This window comes from Haemaphysalis longicornis, unplaced genomic scaffold (genome assembly GCF_048455015.1).
Source record: "Haemaphysalis longicornis isolate Haplotype H1 unplaced genomic scaffold, Haemaphysalis longicornis Haplotype H1 scaffold_5, whole genome shotgun sequence".
NCBI classification, from domain to species: Eukaryota; Metazoa; Arthropoda; class Arachnida; order Ixodida; family Ixodidae; genus Haemaphysalis; species Haemaphysalis longicornis.
Window position 1 is genome coordinate 138,996,635 of NW_027526385.1, and position 21,227 is coordinate 139,017,861.

Below are 21,227 nucleotides of genomic sequence, written 5' to 3' on the forward strand. Positions count from 1 at the left end.
AACTTTCAGTATGTGTGTCAGACAAAAGTTCTGATTACCAATCATACAGTCAGTCACCAGTCGGTCTTTGTTTCGTTCAGTCGCTCAGTTAGTCAGCCTGTCTGTAAGTGAGTCAGTGAGTTCGTTAGTTACTAGGTCCATCTTTCGATCGGTAGGTAGTTTTTCGGTCAATTAGTTAGTCAGTCAGTCACTCCGTCGTTCAATCAGTGAGTCCTTCAGTCAGTCACCCTGCTGGTCGTTTGTTCAGTCAGTCGGTCGGTCTCTCATTTGGTGAGTCAGTAATTCAGTCAGTAAGTCCGTCAGTGACCCAGTCAGTCAGTGTTCACTGAGCAAATAATCAGTCAGTCTTTCAGTAAGTCATTCAGTAAGCCAATCAGTCAGTAAGTTATTTAGTCGGTGGAACAGTCAGTCAGTCAGTCAATGTACCACTGAGTCAATGATTCAGTCATTAAGCAGTCAGTCAGTCAGTCAGTCAGTCAGTCAGTCAGTCAGTCAGTCAGTCAGTCAGTCAGTCTCTAAACCGGCCAGCCAGACAGCGAACCACACAATCGGTCAGATGCTCAGTTAAACGGTCAGTGAATCCGCCAGTATGATCAATGGTCTGTTAAACCTTCAAACGTATTTCTTCACACCGGAAGGGACCCAAGAAAAACAACAGCAATAAAACATCAAATTTTTTTTATATGTGTGGAACCAGGGAGATTGCTAGGCATGAAAAGACATATTTCGTACAATTTTCATTGCTGTAAATAAATTTACTTTGTAGTTCGTAACCACAGCTTCACTTCTCTATAAAAGGTAAATGTGTAAACACGTCGCATAAATAGGTAATTGAGGAAAAATGTCTACTGAAAGAACCATGAAAGATATTTTCCGTTTACCCGTGAGCAGAATTTACATGTCAGGAATTATCTACCTGACTACAGGCTCTAAATATGTAAAATACTGTTGACACCGGTGCCTATATTAGCCACAACACGTGTGCGCAGGAGTTTGACGTTGACATTTATGTATTGTCGCCATTGAATTCTAAAATAAAAGTGCTACAACCACAACATGCATCTGCGGTAGTAAAGCAAAAGTTTATATAATTGGAAGTACGGTGATTTATTAGAACTGTCACATATTATGGCAATGTCCTCGAAAACATCTTATTATCTATTAGAATGATGAATCGTATGTGTACTGCAAAGAACTATATCTGAGTGCGGAAAGTATCGAGGGCAACTTAAAAAATATGACCATGCCAGGTTCAGCCATTCCATAGTTCAGCAGTGTTCAACTGTAGAATGCAGTTTAATGAGCCAGATTATATCTTGCTGCTGCACGCCTATCTTTTTTATACATTGTCTGTTTGTATATTCGCCTAAGAAAAGCACATAAATTTACCGTGTTTGCCAGTTGGCTCATTTCAACCTGGGAAGCACACATTGGTATTGTTTCAAGAATAGCAATATCCCATGCAAAGCCTTGTTTTTTTTTCAATTTTACTGCAACTGTTCCAGTGGGACATCTTAAGGAGAGAACAAAGAGTGGGGAAAACTACACAATTTTGTCTAACCTAAATTATTCTGTGCTCGATGTATAATGCTTGTCTTGCGGTCAGTGACTTTAGTTAGGAGGCCGAGTGTTCTCAATAAATGATGCCAAGTAGGCATGAACTGGCTGTTATAGTGACTGTACCGTGCTAATATTAAGCCCATGGTTGTTACAAAAAAGCACCCTGAACAAAACCCTGTGCATCGTATTTTAAGCGAACGATGGACAATAAAATTTGCTTGCCCAATTAGGGCAGGAGAAATTATTTATGGTTGCACGAACAGCCGAGCTAGTAATGGCGAGAGTATTTTGATCTCATATCTGCTCTGTTATTTGGTGATGTTAATAAAACTTTTTAAAATTCGGATGTAAATACTCGCATGATACTAGATGAACTGGGTGCTGTATCTGGGGCTACAGAGATGTTAAATAACTTACTCGAATACTGCAAGGTATACAAAAAAAATGTGGTGGGAGCGGAAAGTATTTGGACAGTGTCTTTTTACAAATGATCGCACGGGGCCATATATAAAGTTTAGTAGCCTGAAAATGAACGATTATAACTCGTAGTCACTGGAAAAAGGGTGTTAGGGATGTGAAATTTACATTCTGCTATAAAAAACTCCAATACTTGAAGAACGAGTGAGACAAATTTTTTATTGTAATTCGGGTAAAAGTGATCAATGTTTGTACCCCGGCAATAAATATCTCTTACTGCAGGTTGTACCCGTCGTTGTCTGGATGCTGCAATATTTCATTGGGCAGGACAAACATTCAGCTATTATTTTCTAGGCGAAAGATATTTCCCTTTCAGCAGGCCAAAACTATGAACTTGCGCCTGTTGTGTATACAAGGGCTCCTACCGGAGGCATCAGGTATAGAAAGCGGATTGAACGTGTGTCATGTCTGAACAAAGGCCTCACAAAATATACAACGTAGCTTTGCTCTTGTAACTACAATCGGGTTTCAACTTTTACATGCGTAAATTATCTGTGATACTATCCCACATATGTTTATAAAATATCCAGGGCTATTCGTGGAGGCGGGAGCAATGATAAAAACCGGGCGGACTGTCCGGACACATGGCGAATGAGCTACGTGGACACGAAAATTTCAATGAATTTTAACTTTAGGTGGTGCGTAAAGTAGAAACATTTTAACATTTTTATGTGTTTGAACAAAACGAAAGGATACACTTGCCACGGCCCAGCAATTTCCTAATCAGGAGAGGCCTTGAAGGTATCTAAAGGAATGTCTGCGGTTGATTCTATCGACTACAGTACGACCAAAAAGGATCTTCTGCAAAACTTCCCTTTAACAGCTGAAGGTTAGCGGGATAGGTACAATAAACGTGCCTAGCTCTAACGCCCAAAATAACAGTGTCCTAATGATACCTGAGGGTATTTTGCATGTGAGAAAATTTACAGATTTTATGATATAGTGAAACGCATTGCGTGTTTTGACAAACCCCCTTATCGCCCCCAACATACTGCTACACCGAATTTTATTTCCCTCTCCTTCTGAGCAGAAACTGATGTCAGACGCGTGGCTTCTTACACTATCTTCCATTCCAGCGCCCCCGCCTTCATATTTAGGGACCGGGCTGCTATGTGTCTTTAAAGTTCTGCTTTCCCTTTATTATAGCTTGTTGTACTAGCGACGTGTTCAGTTTCTGTATTCACCACTCCTTTGTGCTGAGGTGTCGAGTCATACGCTTGTGCTGCGTGTGACTTTGCAAGCAGAGCCAAATAAATTGGCGGGGCTTGTACTAGTAAGGGAATGCTGGACGAACAGCTTAGCTGGTGGCACCACCTGGCTTCTTCATGGTTTAACTTCGTTTATGCGTCGTTGTGTTTTCAGAATCCGGCAATTCTTTGGAATGGTTACGCTTATAAACTAAGCGTAGTTTTCTGCCTAGTGCCATCGTTAGACGCCAAAGAGGAATGGACACTTATCGTTTATGTATGTACAATGTACGTGAGCCCGCAACTCCCGATGTTCTTTAACTCGCTAATATTTCGACGCCCGTTATCCAACGAGATATTCGGCAGCGGCCTGAATTTATTTCTTGCGTTATAGCGTAGGGGTGCGGTGTCTTCTTCTCCACCCTTCCTCTCTTTCGGGAGTGACGCTCATTTTAGGTTGCCGCATCTCCTGCTTCTTGCGAAGAACAGGTTGTTGCACCTCACATTAATTTCTGAACTTGCTGCGGAAACTTTACCATTACTGGTTGCCCGGGATCGGTTTGTTCACAGTCTTCCACATCCCCCCAAAGTAGGACGTATTAGCACGCGCTACAACCAGAGGCAACCGGCTTCGCTACCTAGGCGTGTATACGCCAGCTGTAGTTGGCTTCCGAGTTCATGCGCAAATGCACGTGAACATGCGAGAAGAGCACGCGCAAGTGACAGCACGACCTGTTGGCAAAGTGTTCTCGAAGGTCGAGTGGCACTCGAGCACGCGGTCCCGTCATCGATAGGCGAGGCTTGGCTAGACCTTCACAGCGTAGCAAAGATCGTGAATGGTGCTTCATACCAGAGTTTTTTGTGGGTATTTTTTCGCTAAATTCTTTCGCGAACGCCAACAAATCAAGCTGATGCTTAGAAAGCCTTGCTGTTTAAAATTCCCTGAAAATCTATGCTAATGTCACACGTTGTATGGAGCGAAGCATGCAGTGTATAAGTGTATTTAAAGATCGTAAGTCGCTCTCTTACCACATGTTCCGCGTGTACTTACCGGAAGAGAAGGGGTGTTTGGAGGAGTCATCGTGTCCTCGCTGAGGCAGTGGCGCCCTCTCTTGAGTTAAATGGGATTTAAGCAATTAATAGACAAACAGACTGGTCGTACGTTGTCTTCGTGTCATACCCCCATCATGCCAAGAAGTATGCTTTAGAGAATAAAACCTGTTTGCAACCAAATTCCAGACAAAATAACAATGTTTTTTTTTGTTTACGCAACTAGAACCCGATTGATCCAGCATTTTAAAATGTTTTAAATATGTAGTTTTCGAACCGGGTTTATACATTACACGCTTGCTTTTTGCCGATCGTTTGACAACCTAATTTTTCGTGACGACAACAGCCAACGATGACAGGATATGCCAACAGAGATATTCAGGTGCTTCGCCCCTAAAACCAGCCACATGTCTGTTTTCATAAAATTTTTATACGCTGGCGAACGATGATTCAGACGTATTTTACTTTCATGAATGTCACCAAGAGCAAAAAACAACACACCTTGAGAATGCTGACCCGCACAGTGAATGACAGGCGATAACGAATGACTGGAATTAGCTGAACAAGCGTTCTTAGTGCTCCTATAGGTCCTCAAATGTGGCAGTTGGACAAAGAATATCCCAAGCAATAAAATGTATTATCTACTTTCATTCAGCGCACAATCAAATGCTTGGTTCATCCATTTCATTTTTTCCTCACCGATAAAAAGCTGCCACCCTCCACTGCTCCACGCTTTACCACAGGCGTTTTTCGGTTCAAAGTCTTGGATTCACCGCGGAAATCCTGTGCAAGCGTTGTGTTATTCGTTTATGACCCATATTTTTATGGCGCGAGGGTTGTTCAGAGTATCTGCGGTGCAAGCGAGACTAAATCAAACAGCCGCTCTCACTCCTCGCCCTCACATTTATCACTGCTATATTTCTTTACAGTCCGAAAAACTCCCAATAATGTTTTAGGTTTTCCCACGTTTGTGTTCAGAAAGGACTGTAATTTTAAAAGTTTTGTCACGATCGACTGCTGCAGACGCTCGCGTTAGCCTGGTGTTTGTTTTCTCGCGCTGCGATGTCACTCTATGAACAACAGCTGAAAGACATTGCAGAGGTGTCGGATGTTGAGCTAGTGGTGGACAAGGCTAAATAACGTTGGAAGCAAGGTACGTAAAGAATGTGATTTTATAACACGCTGAAGATGTTTTTATGTGCAGTATCTTTTTTGTGTCTTGCAATCATTGTCGAGTAGATGTTTTTATTGCCAAATACACATATTGTTGCGTGCGGGGGACGACGGTCTATTGCAAAGTAAACAAGGGGCAGCTCAGTAAGTTCGGCTGCAGCAGCGAACGCTAGCAACGTCGTCTTCCTCTACATTGCCAGCATCTTCCCTTAAATTCGTTCGTCCATTCCTTTGTTCACTTGACCTCGCGGACCGTAACTAGACAGCGTAACATTTCACCCCGTGGAAACGTTGCCCTCCGGGACACTCAAGGATGCCGTGTGAGTTGCAGGCTTTGAGTAGGGCGACGTGAACAGTTTGAAACTTGCTGCTTTATCTGACATTGATTAGCGGCCATGAGATAACGTGGTTCAAATCGCTGCTACGATTGAGAACCAAAAATGGCCCTGTGTAGTGTGCCAGAAGCTTCTGACACAAATCACGTTAGCGGGGGGGGGGGAAGCGGGGGGTCCAAAGCCACACAGAATCTCTTCTTCTGAACTACATGTTTCATGTTTCGGTGGTAGCTGTCGTAGTGCAACTTCGACCAGTCTTCCGAGGCCAGTGTACGTAACCTCGCGGTTCGACGGGCTTCTTCAGAGAGGCACAGAGTCTTGGCAACGCTGCGGTCATTGTTCAGAGAAAACAGAAAAATCGTGTTCAAAGTGCTCGACGGCGGACGTCCATAAAGGAGGTAGAAAGGGCTGTATCCTGTGGTCTCGTGGTGGGCGGTATCATATGCATGCGTAATGAAGGGCAAGATGGCGTCCCAGTTTTTCTTTGGAATCAATGTGCAGTCGCGTGCGATTTGAAGGTAATCGCGCGAACTTCGACCGATGAAGGCGATAACGCCCCCGTGCGGCATTGCTCTGTGCGCCTGGGACTAGTGTATGCATTCTCCTCGGCCTCGGTCGCTGTTCCTTCAAGCAGTCATCACTCCCGGGGTTAGTAAAGAGCCCTTTTCGCTTTGTGGGGATTTTGGGTTGCTGTAATCACGTCTGGGCTTTCTTCTTGGTTATTGTGAGCAGCGATAGCACCCATTATAAGTGTCCCGTATTGGCCGACAATGTGTTTGTGCGCACGTTTTCGAGAACTGCTGTAAGATACGACCAGTGGGATGTCGTCGCTGCGTTCGAGATAACAAAAGAGGAATGGGTTACTGGTTTTGCCGCGGGAGTGATGGCCGCTTGAATAAACAGCGACCGAGGGAGAGAAATATGCTTGAACAAGGAACCAGGCGAAGTAAAACAAGCTGCGCGGGGGCGTTATCGTCGTGGTCGGTCGACGCTGGCGCGTTTACCTTCAAATCGCGCGCGACTGTACATAGCTATCATGTTCGTAAGCATCCGAATGGTGCGCTGAGCGAGGCCGTTCGTTTGCGGACTGTAAGAGGCGGAGCGACGAAGCTGCAAGAAAGAATGCCGGAGCAGTTCTTCGACAACATCAACGGTGAATTGGGGCCCACGGTCGCTGCTGATAAACTGAGGCGGGCTGTGGCGGAGCAGAATACGGTGCAAAAGAAAGTTTGAGACCGCGGTGGCAGGTGCTGATGGGACAGCAGCTGTCTCTGTGTAACGGGAAAGGCAGTCCACACAAACAATTATCCAACGGTTAGCGCGCGCTGACCGTGGGTATGGACCGGGGATGTCGACACCAACTTTCTCCAACGGAGAGTACGGTGGGTTTACCGGGTGCAGTAGGCCAAGCGGCCTTCACGCAGGAGTCTTGTGCGGATGACATTTGGGCACCTCGGGAACTATCGATGTGTCACCTGACGCATTTTGGCTCAGTAAAAGTGCTGGCGCGTGCGGTGAGGCGTCCGAGCAAGTTCCATGTGGCACCCAGTGGCATTGTCATGCATAGCGTGGAGAGCCGAAGTAAGTAAGCTTTGGGGAACCACAAGAAGCGATCGGGTACCAGTGCACGAGTAATTCTTTTTGCAGAGTAACCCGTCGTGCACACAGAATTTGCTGCGCTTTGGACTTTGACGTGCTGAATGAAGCAGTCATGCTAGGTGCGGATCTTGCAGTTGTGCTTTCCTGAATGTTCAAAGGTCGGGAAACTCCATGGTCAAAGCTGCAAGATAGTCGTCGAGGTTACCAGAATCGCCATCGCTGTTTCTATTAGGTGCGGGAGAGACAGTCTGCGTCAGAATGTTCGCGGCCGCTCTTGTAGGTGACCGTTAATTTGAATTCCTGAATACGGAAAGCTCGCCGTGCAAGACGGCCTGAAGGGTCGCTGATGTTCACAAGCCCACACAGAAAGTGATAGTCCATAACTACGATAAAGCTGTGGCCGTATAGGTAAGACGGAAAGCGTTGCGTCGCGAATATGACTGCCAGGCACTCTTGCTCCGGTACCGTGTAATTACGCTCGGCTTGGCTCAGCGAACGACTGGCATTAGTAATAACCTGTTCACGGACGTCATGACGTTAACTAGCACGGCACTTATACCCACTGCGCTAGCGTCTGTGAGAACTTTTATAGGGGCCATACGGTCGAAATGGCGCAGGATTGGCCCATATGTAAGCGCAAATTTTAGGTGCTGAAAGCTTCATCACATTCGGGAGTCCAGATGAAACGGACGTCTTTTTGAAGCAGGCGCGTTAGGGGAGACGCACTGTCCGCAATTCTGGAAACAAAGCGTCGAAAATACGAGCAGAGGCCGAGTAGACTTCTCAAATCCTTTACAGACTGTAATACTTTGAAGGAGCTGACACCCTTGAGTCTTGTGCGGGTATGGTCGCACACCATCCTTGTCAACCAAAAGGCCTAAAACAAGGACTTGGCGCTCGCCAATGAGATATTTTGTAAGTTCAATACGAGGGTTGCGTTGCGTATGCAATCAAGCACAACAGCTTCGCATTATTGCATATGTTCCACTTCAGGCCATGCAAAACTGCGTCCATGAACCGTTCTAAGGTGGCAGGGGCATAACAAAAGCCAAAGGGCATAACATTAAATTCGTATAGTGCATCTGGCGTGACCAAAGCCGTCTTTTCTTTGTGGCTTGAATGCATAGGAATCTGATAGTGTCGAGATCATGAGTCTACGGAAGAAAAGTAAGAAGCTGATTGGGGGCAGTGAACAGAGTCGTCAACCCTTGATAAAAGATTGTGGGATATACGTGGGGTACCTCGGAGGCCCAGCCAGTCCTGGCGTAAGCCACCACGCTAGCTCCCGGCGTGTCAACCACGCGGGCTCCCATGGCTACGGCAGCCCAGCGAGGTTCGCCGATACGAGAACACAGTAGACAGTAGTGCCGAAGCACAGCCGTTTATTTGGGGAATCCCAAAGCATGCGAGCACAGGGCTCGACGGCGTTCACGAATCACGCCGTCCGGGTCGTGACCGCGAACGGGAGGCAGGCACTCACGGCGCGCGACAAACAAAGCTCCCACCTGAGACACAAGTATCCATCACCGCCGCGTTCCGCCGATCTCGCCCCGACCGGGTCTCCGACGAGACTCCCCTTCTCCCGTGCGCGCACGCTCGCGCCGCCCGCGCGCCTATCCCCGCACACATCGGTGGCGCCATCTCTCGGGGGACGCCGACGAACCAGCGGAGCGCCGGACCGGTTCCAGCGCACAAGCGTCTCTCCCGAAGCGCGCGCTGGCTCGGGATCGCAGGTCGCGGTTCTCCACGATTCCCACACTCCTCCCCCCTAAAACTGGACGCCACTTGAGCTCGAGTGACGCCACGGTGCACCACACTCGTCACGTCTCAAGTCAGCAAAACAGCCACCGAACGCCACTCCACACCAAAGTTCGCCACACGATGCCGCCGTCGCGATGCTCGCCTCACAAACCCGCAAACACATTGCAATGGTTCCAAGTCTCTCGCGGTTGGGCAGCACAGCAGGTTGGCAGGCCCGGGGGTAGCTGCAGCCGCAGCCGACGAACGCCGGGGTCGCGCCATGATGCGACCCCCACTCCCAGCTCGAGGCGGCAACAGGAACGGCCGCGCCCACTGCGGCTGCCCGAAGGCTCGCGCCGCTCGCGTAGGCGCCAGATACCGCCGCCTCCTGGGTTCCGTGGCCGCTTCAGCCGCAGGTCCTCCCGAACGGTTGGCTGCCGCCCCGCAGGCCGGAGCAGCAACTGGAGGTAGCTCCACGAACCGCGCTCGGCCCCGCCGGTGGTTCAGCAGGCCACCCTCGCTGTCCGTGGCAGTGGTGACTGGCGTGGCTCCCGGCTGTATCCGTTTGCAGGTCTCGCTCTCACCGTCCAGTTTAAACGATTCCCAAACTTGAAGTGGGGAGCAGCGGGACTCCGCAATCTCCTGTGACTGGCCGGAAACCTTATGACGATCTCGCCAAATAGGGTAACAAAGATGCCCGAGGGGACTCCCCCTTGCACGTTCGCTTGCTCGCGGAATCACGAGTCCGGCAACTGTGCTCCAGCCACCACCCCCGCCTGGAGGCAGCTCGCCTGACTATTACGGGTTGTCGGCATCGAAATTGGCCCGTCCGAGCTATTTCGGCCTGGTGCGTTGGTCGGCAAAGCAGCGTCAGCATCGAGCAGGCGGGCTCCTGCAACTCACTCGCAGCAATACAAGCTGCCGTAGAGCCAGCGCCAACCGCAATACCAGCGGCTTACGGGCGCACATCACCGGTATAGGTCGCCTGAGAGTCCGTCTCTTACTAAGACTGGCGATCTCTCGCGACCAACGAGCCCGCTGCCGAGCCGCGCGAAGCTCTTACTGCCTAAACGCAATCTCGAGCGGAGTCTTCACGGCATCGAGACGCACGCACTCCGGAAGCGCGGAGACAACGGTCCCATTGCTCCCGCTTCCCCCCGCAGCGAGAGGAGACTGATTCTTCAGCGATCCCCCTCGCTCTTTGTCAGGCGTCAAATCGGCAAACACTCCGCCTCGGACTCGAAGCGCAGTAGCGGCGGGCTCATCGTGCGGCTTGCGAACTCCCAAACACCGCACCCTCGCTCGGTGGTGTCCGCCGCGCCTGGGGGAAACTTCAACCGGCGCCGCCGGCGCGACTGCGCGGGGACGGCGCTACGAGGAAGGCGACCCGCCGCCATGTTGGAACAAGGCCTACGCACCTCCCGTCTCGCAAGCGGGCCGCGACTGCGGTGCTCGGAGGTATCCTACTGACTCACCGGCTGGTGCGTGTAGGAAGGTTTACGCATTTGCCGTCACGGCTGTATCGGGCATCATAACTGTCTGCCTGCAACCGACTGGCGCGAGGCGTTTCGTCCGAAGTCTTCCGGACAAAAGGTAGCGGGCTACGACTGCAGCAACGCATTTCTCGGGGAGCTAGCAACCTCGAATTCGTCCGAATACGAGCCCCACGTTCGGGCGCCATGTGGGATATACGTGGGGTACCTCGGAGGCCCAGCCAGTCCTGGCGTAAGCCACCACGCTAGCTCCCGGCGTGTCAACCACGCGGGCTCCCATGGCTACGGCAGCCCAGCGAGGTTCGCCGATACGAGAACACAGTAGACAGTAGTGCCGAAGCACAGCCGTTTATTTGGGGAATCCCAAAGCATGCGAGCACAGGGCTCGACGGCGTTCACGAATCACGCCGTCCGGGTCGTGACCGCGAACGGGAGGCAGGCACTCACGGCGCGCGACAAACAAAGCTCCCACCTGAGACACAAGTATCCATCACCGCCGCGTTCCGCCGATCTCGCCCCGACCGGGTCTCCGACGAGACTCCCCTTCTCCCGTGCGCGCACGCTCGCGCCGCCCGCGCGCCTATCCCCGCACACATCGGTGGCGCCATCTCTCGGGGGACGCCGACGAACCAGCGGAGCGCCGGACCGGTTCCAGCGCACAAGCGTCTCTCCCGAAGCGCGCGCTGGCTCGGGATCGCAGGTCGCGGTTCTCCACGATTCCCACAAGATATACATCCTTTTTTACAGCATTGAGGCGGCCGTATCATCAACACAAAACAGCATGGAGCCGTCGTTCTTTTTCCCCAGAATAATGGGGGTTCCTCAAGGACTCGAGCACTCCTGAATCACGCAATTCTTCATCATTTCGCCGAATTGATTCTTAATACCTTGGCGCTCAGATGGTGATACTCGATAAGGTTTCTGCCGAATTGGTGTTGCTGATCCGGTATTTATGACGTGATGCTCCCGGGATTTCGATAAAGACCGCTTGGAGCGCGTTTGGGAAAAATGAAATACGGCAGAGTACCGGGAAAGAATCCTCAACAGAGACCGACGTTCGTCAGAGCGGAGAGATTGATCAATCATTCCAAGGAACTTTGCTTCCCGGGGAGAAGGATATTCATCGTACGAAGCAATTTTTATGCCCTGCGAAAGCACGGTGGTTTTTTTCGAGCATATACCCACCCCCAATTTGGCACGGCCATCAGCAACTGACACGACACAGCGCGGAACCTGTAGGTTCTTTTTGGCACAGTGCTCAAGTAATGGCTCCACCAAGGCTTGGAACGGGCCTAAACAGATCGTGGGCGAAGTAACAACAATAAATATTGATGAAAGCACTGGTACGGCATGTCTTCCAAAACAGAAAGAGCGGCGATATCAGTCCAATCGTCAATGAGGGGTTAAGGAACATCATCTGGCAGGAGAACTTCTCCATTCGCGCAATCAACAATAGCGCCACACGTTTTGAGAACGTCAATACCCAATATGACATCGTGTGTGGAATAGGGAAGTACAATGAATTCTGTCTTTAACACCTTTCCGCCGAGATGCTCACATGCTAAACAGGTTCCAAGCAGATACAACACTTCACCTCTAACTCCACGAAATGTAACCGGTTGATCCCAATAAAGCATCGCTTTCGGCGTAAACTCAGTTTGAATCTCAAACTCATAACCGAAACTGTAAACCCAGTGTTCAATAACGCGCTTACGGGCATTCCATGAATTATAGCGTCAACATTGTTCTCTACATAATACAGGCAGAGGTATTTTTGAAAAAGACGGTCCCGTGAGCTCACCCTCATCGGCCGCGGCGGCAAGTTTCCCGGCGTGGGCGAGTGACTTCGTGGAAAGGGGGACCGCTATACAAGCTGAGTCGGGGTGTGTGACACTCCTGTCAAAGGCCGGAGAGTTGTTGTAACGAGATTGCCGGAATGCGTCTTGTCTAGCAGGAAGTGCTGACTGAGGATGTCCGTAGCCACCAAAATCGCGAGGGCACGTAGTGCGCCAGAACACGGGCCGTTTTTCGAATCTCGGGGTTTGGTGATGGCGGCGGCAATAACGGGAAGTGTGTCCAACACATCCGTAAAAATAGCAGTCAGGAGGTTCTCTCCGAAACTCGTCCTGACCGACTCTGCAGTCGAGGGTAGGGAGTCCAACATAGTTTGGGTACTGGGACAGGTATGGAGCGTTGAGGTGCTCATTATGACTCCTCCTATCCCGGTCGACGTGAGGTGCCAGCTCCCGGGGATCCCCGAGCGTCATTGAGTTGAAACGGCTGTTCCTGGTTTGGAAAGCGTTCAAAGGCTCTTGCATAGCACAGCCATCGCGCACGTCGTACGGCCACTCAGTCAAGTCTGCGTGCCGTACAAGCTCTTCTCGCATGATACGACGCAGACTTTCAGCGAGGTCGCCTTACGCGGCCACATCAACTGCAGTGCCTATGGTGACATTGGCAAGACGTCCAAAATTGGTCGTAACGCGCCGCATCTTCAAAGCTTCAACCGTCTTGCAGTGCTGGATTACATCGGCCGTAGAGTTGAGCTGACCTTTGCTAATGAGAAAGTTGTAAACATCTTCGGCGATGGCTTTAAGAAAGTGACCCACTTTGTCTTCCTCAGATATCTCCGAATGAACGCTCCAGCAGAGCTGCAGCTCGCCTTCAACGTGTGGCGTGCATGTTTTTTTCGGGAGTTGACCTTTTTGTAGCAAGGACTGTTCTGTTTTTTGTTGCTTTTTTCTGCGTAGTCACCAAAAAGCTGCCTGATTTCCGTTACAAAGCGATCCCAACTGGTGACGGTTGCTCCATTATTTTCGAACCAGACGAAGGCTGTGTGATTCAGGGAAAATGGAACATTGTCGAGCTTCATGGTCGCGTCCCAGTGGTTGTATCAGATTACTCGTTTGTAGTGCCGTAGCCAATCGTCGACATCCTCAGCGGATTCGCCAGAGAAGTCGCGGGGCTCTCGTGAATGCTGCACGGTGGTCTGTGGAGGCACGCGCTGAGCTGGTTCATTAGGCATCTCCGGCGGTGATGGTGGAAGACGAGCGACTCCTCGGCTCCGGTGAAGAACTCCATCGTGGTGTACCCAGCACCCCCCCCCCAATTGTTACGTGGGGGGAAAGACAGTTTATTGCGAAATAAACAAGGCGTAGCTCGGTATGTCTGACTGCAGCCGCGAACGCTAGCAAGGTCGTCTTCATGTACCTTGCCAGCATCTTCCTTAAATTTGTTGATCGATTCCTTGGGTCACTTGACCTTGCAGACCGTTAGTAGACAGCGTTACAATATTAGAATCGTTTCTTCTCGTCTATACAAGACAAGAGATGGCCACCTTGAGATATGCCTGCTGCAGTTGCTTTTAGAAACCTTCGTCGGCAGCCGGTTATGGCGGATGCTTTGTTTACGTGAAGCTGACCGCGTGTACACGGCTTTTGTTTAAAAAAAGCTACAAGAAATCTCCTTTTTAGCGCGAAATTCGGACTCGGGTAAAAGAAAAGAGAAGTCGACACTGGACTTCTGTTATCGTCCTATTTGTGAAAATGATGTTTTAATTTTTTGGCGCAAGGCCAAGCAATGCAAAGAGAGCCAACAAAGTGTTTGATGAATATGTGACTATAAAATTTGTTACAGTGAGCATATAAAAAATCAAACACGGTGAGGATGGCTGCTGTAAACGTCCAGGATGTCCAGGATAAAGGCCAAGAGTGGTAAAATATAAATAAGGGTGCTGGTGCATTGGACCAGTGTTAGATCTATGGGTTGTATGTTATAGGCTGTAAGAAATGAACCTCTGAGAGAACCTAAAGGTGCGCGGAAATCAAAATATACCATCGTCACGTGGAAGGTATGATGGTTGCAATAAAATATGCTGCCTGTAGAGTTCTTCGAAGTGTTGGCGTAGTCGTGTAACGTGGAGTGCCGTGCATTGAATGAGGATGCGCATCACCGATAAGATGTGCCGCATTCGGTAAGCAGGGATTTTTAGAATGCAGTGAACAGGTGCGAGTGTGTTACATATGTGTGGCCTATCTGAAACCTAGATAAAATAACTTGAATTTGTCTTCGTGTGAGTCAGTGGTGTATTGTCCCAAGTATTCGTTCATTACTTGTACTTTGTTGTCAGTCTGTTTATTCCACTCTGGTTGCCATGTTTTACGAAGTTGTCTGATGTTTGGCTTGAGGTCTGGGTAAGGTAGTGCTGGTTTTCTTACTATGTTTCGGAGTGCCGCTCTTGCGGCCATTTCATTAGCCGGCTCGTTTCCACCGATGACAGTGTCGCTGGCCGCTAGCACACTGCTACCTAATGTTAAAAAAGTCTAGCATGATATTTTGAAAACAATGTTACGTTGTGGTTTTCCGACGACTTTCCGTATGACAACGTACAGACGACGCTGAGCATATGCTCAGACTTACGAATATGATGTTCACACAGGTGACTTACAACAAAAAATGGCATATGCTTCGGCTGTAAAAATACTTTGTATATTCATAATTCTAGCTGCTTTAAAATTGTGTTCATGTGCAGCACAATACACCCCCACAAATCTTTAAGGCGCTATATTGAAAAACGCTTTCATTCTATACTTTGCTTGTTTAGTTGTCGTTTTAAGAAAAAGTTTTAGACGGCCTCGCCCAAGCAACCACACTTGCCAGCTAGACAACGCTTTTTCATAGGTTGCAACAACGTAGTTTGCGTATGTTTTGAACACGCTGCATGTGGCCTGTTTGTTAGCAGATTCCTTATTCAATTTATTGTGATAAATATTTTATTTTCCTGCATACTCGAAGTGTCGGACGGAAGTTGGAGAAACGTACCTAGGACAATGTGTTATGCTAGGAGTTTTTGGTAATGAATTTTGAACCTTAAAAGCCAGTCTTTGAGAGAAGGCTACAATGTAGGAAAGGACTTCTCTACTGCCAGACAGATAAGACATGAGGCTACGACGTGTGGTTACACGTAAAGGAACACAAAGAAAATCGCCCTATTGATGAAACCTTTTAAACTGTCGCACGCGGTTTTTTATTGACTCGACTGCACCACATTTCTTTTTGTTTATACGTGCTTTCTGCTTTCTCGTAAAATTTTTCAAACTTTTTGAGATAACCTTAGCTCACTACTGTTTTTATAGAGCCCAAATGCTATTTCATTGCTCTTTTATCATTAGTGCGTTACCGTTCTTTACCACACTGCAGGCGAATGTGGCGAAGAGCTCTCCATGGGAGCTCTTCGCCGGCCATTTGTGCATTTCGTCATATTCTGTGGATAGCCATCAGTGTTTTCTCATTTGGCAGGGCTTCGTCATCTTTCACGCACATGGTGTTTATTTAGTCTGTTGGGCTTTTTCTTTACTAGAGCGTTACAATAAACGCTGTTCTGGCGCCTTGTGTGTCAATGTACTTTCTTTATACCGAAAACCAAAGGAAGGTTCCTCCCAGTAAGCACCCTTTCCATTGCCGTTGTTAATGCTAAAAACAATTGCTCTTGCGCGTCCACCACATGCCAAAGGATGTTTTGCCGCGTGGCAAAAAGCTATGACTTTGTTCTATTGCTTCGCCATTTCTTCCTATCACTTCTTAGACAAAGGCGCACAAATCTGTTCTACACTAAATAACCAGTTGAAAATAGCATAACCATTACGCTTCAATAGAAACAGTTTAAATTTTTTGTGCGTTTTGTTTCTCATACACACAAGTCATGGTCTTTTTTAAAGTGCTTCCTAGGTGCACAGAAACTGCATGTTTGTGCATCCCAAAGATTTTATTTGGGGTTCCGCAGGAAAATAAATCAGAATATTGTTCCCTTGTCATACCTTGTAAAAGAAACTTATTAAAGTTATCTGTAGATCTGCGGCTCAAATGACATTTAGAAACATCCCTGTAATTCTTCAAATAAATTTTGGCTTGGACGGTAAAGCAATCTACATTTCGAGGGCCAATTTGTTGTTGTAGTTGTGTTGAACAAAAATGCAAATCTAATATGGACATCACTTAATAGAAAAGAAATGTTTCCAAAAATATTTTGTTTTCCTTCGTTTTCTCAATGTATGTAGCATTGTAATAAACTACCCGTAACACGTTTTTTTAGAATTTATTTGTTCTTTTGGACTGTTCTTGGGGATTCCGATCACTTACAGTGAGCACCCATTCATAAAGGTTGCGGCGAATTGACATTGAATACAGGTTATTCTTTTTTAGACACATTAGCGGAAAATCTTTATCGTATCCTAACAACGCTTTGTATAAATATAGACACCAGAAGTACATTGCCGGTAATGTTCTTTGAGCCTGTGGCGCAATATATAGTTTGTGGCTTATAAGGTTCAAAGTGTTCACTTCGAGATAGCCCTGATCCCTCAAAGCAGACGGGCACGTGTGACGCAGCAGAACACAAGGCGTCGGATTTTACTAAGGTCATTTGCGAGCCTTAGGGCTCGCAAATGCCCCTCCGTTGCAACTCAAACGGGCGCAAAAGGACGTTTTTCGCGCGGAGAAACTGGAAACTTTGTTGCTGTATTTTCAAATTTTGAGGATACTAAAATTGCATTACACACGCACAATTTTCTTTCGAACGGTTGTACGAAGCATTGCAACAAGTATTTTGTTCTTGTGAGATTAGGTACAAAGAATAGAGACGTGTCAAATTGCAGGAATTCTACAAGCCCCAATGAAGGAACGCGGCCACCTCAGAAGGAGAAACTCACGTGTTGTCAAACCAAGCAAAGCGTGCGCCAGTGCCAAGTATGCAGGACGGTATGTTTAGGACTGATGATCATTGTTGGAGTATTTTAGCTCAATGCCAGCAGGAGCAAAGAGCGCCAAACGAACGTGATGACCGCAAAAAGTATGTAAAAATGGCCTAAGTCAGGCAAATAATTAGAACAATAAAGGCAATGGTGATGTCAGGTATTTGAGGCCGGTTTTGATTATGCATGATTGGAAATGAGGCTGAAAAACCTAAACCTTGACAAATACTTTAAAAGCGTATCTCAGAAACCATGGCATCGTCACCCAAAAACAAAGATGGTTGTGTACGGAATGTGTTGTCTGTAGAGTTCTCTAAAGTGTTGGTATCGGGCTATATCGATTGTCTTGCTGATGATTAGGATGTGGACTACGGACAGACCATCACTACATATCCTAGAAACGGGTCTTGGAAACCAAATGAGTAAAGGTGAATGCGTCGCCTGTGTGTGTTCTATCCGTAAAGTAGCCAATGCAACTTCCGTGTGGCTGTAGCGTGCGGCCTTAGAGAATGGGGTTCCAAGGGTGGTTTTTAATAAGGGTAGGTTGGTCCAGTCTGCTTGCCATGTGGTGCGAACGTGATTGCTGATGTAGGGGTTGAGGTCAGTGTAGGGTACTGTTAGTATGTGCAGAGTATTGTAATTACACCAGAGCCGGCCATCTCATCCGCGGTCTGATTACCGGCTATCCCAGAGTAGCCAGGCATCCAACACACAGTCAGTTCAGGATTCGACGCATATGCAGAGATTGCTCTCAGGATGGATTTGGTATTAAGGTACTGTAATCAGCACCAAATTGGTGACATTGTTTTTGGTTGACATTGAGAATTGCGCAACCAAACTCAACAAGTACGTATAAATTACAGACCTGGGGATTTTACGTTCAAAGATAACAATTACAACAAAAATATTTGCATGCGCCGAGCGCAGATACTGGAGTTTCTATTTATGTTTCTACTTGCAGTAAAATATGGACCGTGAACAGCTCAAAACAGGGTTGAGGATGGTTTGGATGCATTGCTGTGAAGCTGTGCACAGTAATAATCAAATAGTGTAAATTTGTATTGTTTGTCTAACAAGAACTCGATATGTTTCTAAAGTTTTTTGTTGTTTTATTGTTGTGCTGCCATTTCAATAAGGGTGAATCATGTCATCAGGCAAATTTTTACAACTCTTGTAACCGCCGTACAGTCATTTCTCTATACACACATTTTATATTTTTCATAACCATTTCGCTAGATGTTGGTTTGTTTAAAGTAGCTTAACTTTGTATGGCACTCACACCCATCACTCAATACCATTTCTCTGTTTCTAAGGTGCTTTTGTTTTATTGTTCCTCAAACGTTTCACTAGATGTGAACTATTTATTTCGTATCTTTGCTTTGTTCTTGTAACAACCATTCAGTCACTTCTTTGTTTCCACACTTTTGTTGCGTTGTTTTCCACCCAATTGAACTATTGTGAGATATTTTAGGTTGCATAACTATCTTGTGCTTGTACCCTGGGTTTACATGTTTGATTTGTTTCCTATTTTTGTCGATCTTCCTGCTGTGTGTGACTTGTTTATAGTCATAAAAATTTGTACTATTCTTGTAATTATTGTACTATTCTACTATTCTTGTAATTCTTGCGTACACTGTGGGCCAGGGCACGTAGGAATCCATATTAAAGTTGTTGTTTTGCAGAAGCATATTACCTAATTTGTAAGTAAAGATAGACTGTTTTACCGGAACTCTTGTGTTTTATGTGTACTTTAAAGGCTTTCTTACTACCCAGCTGTACTTACAGCTAGGTTGGCAAGACTGTCATATTAATTAGTTTATTTTTGAATTGTTTCTCTGATATTTTATTTGCAGAAGGCGCGTACAGCCGTGCTGTGTGGCACAATTTGATGACACTACTGTGGTTGCCTTAGTGTCAAAGGGGTTGTGCTGATCAGGACTCTTTTACTGTTACTTACAGCCACTTGTTTTCGATACGACATTTGTTGTATAGAGCTGTTCTTCGTGTACTTCTGCAAGACTGTGTGGTCAGCTTGGCACTTCACAAATGATACTTCATGCAGTAAGCAGCACTTCAAAAATAAAAACACATGATTCTAGAAACCAGGTGCTAAGTAACATCAAACAGTGCTGAATAGCTAGCAGGACTTGTATTTCAAGTATAAATGCCCAGAACACGTAGACAACCTTGGAAAGTGGGCTGGACCATCTCCCAAATAATGTATAAAGAATTTATATTTCAAGCATACAGGTTCATCTCAACAATATTATACTAACGTACACTGGGCATAAATATAAGAAACTAATGCTTGTGCCAAAGACAGAAAAACAATGTAGGTCTTGCATGCGTTCAACTACAATATCCATAAGATGTACAATAAAGGCAACGTCTCGTAAACAGCATATAAAAGTACCATGAGAGGTCTATTGTATGTTATCTTTTGTGTGAGTTGGATACGTTTTTTGCAATTGTAGCAACGTTGAACATATGTAAGTGCGACCCAAAAGGTACGTCTCCTGAACATCTGCAATGTCGTATGCTGACATCTCAAGGATATCTGCACCACGTAACGTGGTTTGCTGGGATAGAAGTAGCATGCTAGCCTTTGATAATAAACGGAACCATAGCGCATGTCATTGTCCTTTTTCTTGTGCTACCTTCTTTAGTGCTCTTTTCAGGTTTCTTGACCACATCTAACAAGATTAGCAAAATGTTTTCCTGAGACAATATTGAACTTCATCGTAGCGCTTATTTTTTTGGGTAATTTTGAATTTCAGACCTATCATAAGTATCCCTTTTTTTCACAAAAATGAAATTTTTATTCTGTACGATAGTTTTGATTTCAGCTAGAAATTTTTTCAACTCTCACACTTCTTTTATAACCTGTAAAAGTAACTTCCAAAGTAACCCCATTTACTGCATTTTTCCCTGGTCCAAAGCGTATCATACCACCATCCACCGTTATTGACAATACACAGGCAAGCGCTTCATGTAACCTTGCTTCACAAAGAAAGGAAACCTTTAGCATTCTTCAATCATTTCCCTATTTTCCCTCTAGATCAAGCTGATCGTAATGTGATTGATAGCACATTTTATAACGTTTTCCAAGATCACCTTACTTTTGTATCATTTTTCAGAGCGCTTCACTTGCGATCCAAGTTTACGGCGTTTTATACAACGCCAAAATCTTGTACTTCTAGGCATATACATTACTACAAACAACATAATATTAAACTCTCCCCTCTATGGCTTCGGAATTCGCTGTCTCGGTATTAGACATTTTTATTTCGCTGTGTCTTTCTAAGTTTAAACCAAACACTTTCGTAAGAGACGCTTCATGTTTGATTGAATTTTATCTGCTATATAATCTCTTCTCATGGCATGACGATGCCATTTTTACGGGATTGTTTTGTACTCATTTTTGTTTTTCGTGTAGATATTTGTTAGTGTAGTATGTTGTTCTTTGTTTCTGTTTTATTCATTTTTTACTCGGTGTTTGTTCAAACTACATTCATTGGACAATTAGGGTAACAGAATGGACACCAAGAGATAGGCGTAGAAGAAGGGCAAGGCCAATAACAAACTAGAAGTATGAAATAGGGACAATCGGTGACCAATAGTGGACTCTTGCAGTGCAGGAGATGTGCTTTTGCAAGACATCGGGAGAGGCCTTCGCCGTGGAGTGGGCGTGAGCAGGCTTTTGCTCTTGATTTTGTTGTTGATGATGATGAATTCTAATATGTATGCATGGTGGTCCTTCATGTTTGATCGTATCATCGTACGTATGATCGCGGATGATCCCGCCCACGGATTTTATCTCGGGGACCTCCCAATGCTTGCATATCCTTACCTCTCTGATGTTCA